The sequence below is a fragment of the Littorina saxatilis genome, linkage group LG16, assembly GCF_037325665.1.
Source record: "Littorina saxatilis isolate snail1 linkage group LG16, US_GU_Lsax_2.0, whole genome shotgun sequence".
Taxonomy (NCBI): Eukaryota; Metazoa; Mollusca; class Gastropoda; order Littorinimorpha; family Littorinidae; genus Littorina; species Littorina saxatilis.
In genome coordinates, this window is record NC_090260.1 from 13479745 (window position 1) to 13485386 (window position 5642).

The following is a 5642-nucleotide window of genomic DNA, read 5'->3' on the forward strand; positions in this document are numbered from 1 at the left end:
ATCGAGCAACTGTCGTAACTTGGCTACAATGAGACGGTCTCCTACCTTGCACCATAGACACGGACTGTGACATTCTTGTTTAATTTAGGTGAAATGCTTAAAACAGAGTGACTCAAAAGCGACAGTTCGATCAGTTACTGACCGAAAAAAACGTGCTCGAGTCATTCGGCGAAGGTGGCGACGGTTCCGGACTCTCGTTCATTTGCTCCGGGTTCAAGTTCCGCCGGGAGCTATATATTTTTATATTTAGTCAAGTTTTGACTAAATATTTTAACATCGAGGGGGAATCGAAACGAGGGTCGTGGTGTATGTGCGTGCGTGTGTGCGTGTGTGCGTGCGTGTGTGTGTGTGTGTAGAGCGATTCAGACTAAACTACTGGACCGATCTTTATGAAATTTGACATGAGAGTTCCTGGGTATGAAATCCCCGAACGTTTTTTTCAGTTTTTTGATAAATGTCTTTGATGACGTCATATCCGGCTTTTCGTGAAAGTTGAGGCGGCACTGTCACGCCCTCATTTTTCAACCAAATTGGTTGAAATTTTGGTCAAGTACTCTTCGACGAAGCCCGGGGTTTGGTATTGCATTTCAGCTTGGTGGCTTAAAAATTAATTAATGACTTTGGTCATTAAAAATCGGAAAATTGTAAAAAAAAATAAAAATTTATAAAATGATCCAAATTTACGTTTATCTTATTCTCCATCATTTGCTGATTCCAAAAACATATAAATATGTTATATTCGGATTAAAACCAAGCTCTGAAAATTAAATATATAAAAATTATTATCAAATTTTTTTTTTCGAAATCAATTTAAAAACACTTTCATCTTATTCCTTGTCGGTTCCTGATTCCAAAAATATATAGATATGATATGTTTGGATTAAAAACACGCTCAGAAAGTTAAAACAAACAGAGGTACAGAAAAGCGTGCTATCCTTCTTAGCGCAACTACTACCCCGCTCTTCTTGTCAATTCCACGTGCACTGTCTTTGCCACGGGCGGTGGAGTGACGATGCTACGAGTATACGGTCTTGCTGCGTTGCGTTGCGTTCAGTTTCATTCTGTGAGTTCGACAGCTACTTGACTAAATATTGTATTTTCGCCTTACGCGACTTGTTTATTAATCTTTTCCTTTTTAAGCCTCCGCAATTGCATTCCGGCTGCAAAAACCGGGTTTTGCCTCTGTGTTAATTTTATTCATTTGCAAAAGAAACCTTCCTATGCTTTGAAAAAATCATATCATGTCTTGACTTTCAACTGTACGCGCGTGTGTATATGTGTGTCACTACGGTGAGTATGTGTGTGTGTGAGTGTGTGACGTGTCACTCAGTGTGTCATCATAGTTTCAGTGTGTGTATGAGTGTAGATTGAGAGAGAAAGATGAGAAAAAGTGAGAGAGAGTGAGTGTGTGGTTATTTGTTTGTGACTGTGTGCGTGCGTGTATGGGTGCGTGTGTGTGTAATAATAATAATAATAATAATGCAAACTTTTATAGCGCTATTCTAGAAAAATGTCTACTCTTAGCGCTTTACAATACATACATCGACCAAGCATACTATACACGCACAGGCAAAGAAACCCGCGACCAAACATAACCAACAAACTATACATGCACAGGCAAAGAAAGCGACCAAACATACAATACACGCACAGGCAAGATAACGACCAAACATAAACAAACATACTATGACCAAACATAACCAACATACTATACGCGCGCAGGCAAAGAGAACAATCAGCACATGTAATAATTACTGACAACTAATAATGCAGGCATACAATGACAGTCCAATACACAGCCTAAGCACAAGAACCACAGTAGGCTTCTATATAAAAACGTGTCAACGGTACTATTTACACACACACAAACAGTGCTGACACAAAGCGCAGAAAATATATATACACGTTATTTTTGTGTGTGGTGTGTGTGTGTGTGTTTATGTGTGCCGTCAGTGTCACTTGTGTCATAGTGTCAGTATGTGCATGAGTGTACGTTTGTCTGTGTGTGCGTGTGTCGTAAGAGAGAGAGAGCCTGAGAGAGAGAAAGATAGAGAGAGAGAGAGAGAGCGACACTTCTTTGCGGCAATTTTGGACCAGACAGCGTCTTTATATTTAACAGTTAGACTGTTCTGAAATTTGGACAGAATAACCGTTCTTTCGTAAAACACTTCTGTCAAGAGTACAGCAATTTCACCATCTGAAAAAGGCGCAGAACGCCCCTCTGTGTCTACTTTCTTTTTGAGCGGCACACGTGCCTTGCCATTTTCGTTGACTGCCATGTTGATAGAAACGTGCGCATGCGTATTAGTAGGGATTCCCCCAATTTCCCCGACCTTGACCTTAATACTCTCGCTGTCACTACTTTGGCGTTCAAGTCAGTTCATGCATTGTGAACACTTAGAAAGTTGACTTCGGGAGTTCCCACTTCGAAAAGAGGCCTCTACTTCCAGTGTTTCTTACTTCTAGTTCATGCATACGGGCCCAGGACGGCTACTGTTTTATTCATTGATAATGGTATAGCTGCTTCCCTTGATAACGTTTTACAACATGCCTCTGCGTAGTGCATGTTCGCTCATGTGCGCACACGTGGACACAAACACACACGCACGCGTTCATGCATGCATGCACTCACACACACACACACACACACACACACACACACACACACACACACACACACACACGTTTCAAGCTTTAATAATCGTTTAACCCCTTTTGACGCACTGAGGATAACGTCTGTTATACAAACAAAATCAAATACGTTTGATCACAGCTGCAAATCACAATCTCTGAATTTAACAAAAACTTAAAATAGCAAAATAGTATTAAAACAACCTTGCAAGATTTTATATTTGCCAATTGAAGGTTTACATCTTTCAGTGCTTCCTGATATCAAATAACAAAGAGAAAAGAAAAAATGAACAAATACATACTTTGATGGGCTGTTATTAAATTAATACATACTATTCCATAACAAGATGGCCAAAAACCCAATAAAGTTTAAAAAAACCCACAGAGTATCTATACATAATTGTATGCAGCAGTCCTCCTCCTCTTTCACAACAGTCAACATGTCAACAAATCAAGTCTCAGTTGAGAGGGACTTTTAAATTAAAGCACTGAATTTTGGACATTCACAACAAAATAATATTCATCACCCATTGCATTCACGTTACAACATTTGCATAACACACATACAAATGCATGTGCAGCTGAAAAAAACAAGCACATGACGTGCTTGCCTATCTTATGACATATTTGTGCCCAAAAATACTGCATGCTCCATTATCAGAAAGAAACTACACTCATGTATGAAAGGGCTGCCATGGGGGCACTTTCTAGAGCACCCAAAATTAAAAGGTCTTTGATTCCATACCTTCCTTCCAGATTCTAATGCAAAAGTTAGATGGTGAAAACAGGGGGAGGGGGGGAGAGAAAAAGAGAGAGTATAGAACATACAAGCAACCACAAGGAGAGACTGACGATTTTTCCGTTCATGATCTCCGCTCCTTCAGTAAGCTCGGCCATGAATTTGTCCCTTCTGTTCACATCATCCGTGTTGTTTCTTGTTGGTGTTTGTGCAGATCCCAGAAGGATGGTTTCTAACTGGGCTTGTGTAATTTCCTTCAGGCCACTACATGTATTCAAGGAGACCTAATCTACTTTTTTTTTTATCAAAGTCTTCCAAACACCTGGGGTTTTCAGCGTGTCTCAAGAGGTATCCCCCTTTTCCATTCATCCATGCATTCCCTTAGGTCTTTCTTAAGGATGAGTTCCGGACCACCCATTGGCAGGTCTTCGGAGAGCTTTTCACAACAATCAGGAACTGAAATATGACAAAATGAATATGAAAATAGGTGAAAGTAAAAATAAGTCTAAACAAAAAGCTTTGTGTCAGCAAAGATATCAACGAATGCATATGTTCTATTTTCAGATAACAAACAAACAAATGGAAACAAGCTAACGAACAACACACACACACACACACACTTTTAGAAAAACGAGAGAGAGAGAGAGTATATGTCGCTGTGCTTGATTTTTCTAAAGCGTTCGACACTGTTCCCCACCCCACCTCCTCCACAAACTCTCCTGTTATGGCATAAACGGCCCCCTACTCAACTGGCTCACGTCGTTCCTCACTAAGCGCTCCATGAAAGTTGTACTCGAGGGTACCTCATCCGAATCAACTACAGTAGACTCTGGCGTCCCGCAGGGGACGGTGCTCGGCCCACTACTCTTCCTTGTCCATATTAACGACCTGCCAGCCTCCGTATCGTCCCACGTCCGCTTGTTCGCCGACGACTGCCTGCTCTATAGGGAAATAAACTCCTTCACGGACCACCAATCCCTGCAACAAGACCTCAGACACCTCGAAGAATGGGCGGTTACCTGGGGCATGCGCTTCAACGCCTCTAAATGCTATATCCTCAGTATAAACAAATCCTCTGACTTCTACTACCAACTGGACAACAGCATCCTCCAAAACGTTAGATCCACACCCTACCTTGGCATTCTCCTCTCAGACGACATGAAATGGAGCCCCCACATTTCTTCTATCACTAAAAAAGCTAACTGCACCCTTGGCTTCCTTCGCCGCAACCTCCAACGCTGCCCGCCTCGTTGCCGTCAGCAGGCCTACCTCTCCCTTGTGCGTCCCCTCCTGGAGTACAGGGCGGTTGTCTGGGACCCCTACCTGAAGAAAGACATTGACTGCATCGAACGCGTACAACGCAAAGCATCAAGGTTTATCACAGGCGACTTCAGGTCGTCGACCCCCGGCAGCGTCACCAGACTCCTAGAGAAAACTGGACTCCAACCTCTGCAACAGCGACGTCAACAACTCCGTCTGACGTTCTTCTATAGGGTGGTTGAGGGGCTGGTACCGGCACTACCATCACACCAGTTCTTAACTGAGCAGAAGCAAGGCCGTAAAATCAGGCCAGTGAGACACTCTGACCATCACACATCCAACATCGTCTCACAGTTTTCAAGAAACAATTCTAGACCCTATTCAGTGCCCCAAGGCCGCACTGATCAGTTTAGGAACTCCTTTTTTGTGAAGACGGCACAAGACTGGAATCTACTTGAGGACAATACTGTAACCTCCAAAAGCATTGGCATCTTTAAAGCCAAGCTAGCAGCCGTACACCACCATTAGGCTGCCGCACTCTCCCCCGCTGCATTTATGCCAGTCTTCTGGTAGCCAGCAGCGTAATCCATCAAGATCAAGAGAGAGAGAGAGAGAGAAGACGACGAAATAATTTAATTTATCAATAATAATGAGGGTATTGATGTAAGCGACAGCTACTTCTTACCATATATGGGGAATGTGTGTGTGTGTGTGTGTGTGGAGCGATTCCGAGAAAACTACTGGGCCGATCTCCATGAGCAGTTGATAAAGATGTAACTTATAAAAGCGATATGATCAGGTCTGACAAAACAAGCCGCCAAACATCGGTTTTGTCATCATTTTGGTAGTGCAACAGTACGCACTGTAATAGCTGGTTGTGTGGGTGACTGAGTGTAGTGGAGCAGGCATGGCAGAACACATTCATTCACGCAGACACTTCGTTAACACTGTCTCTTGCTGCCATATTGTATTGCCTCTCTCTCGTTTACATCAAAACGTCTATTTACATGAA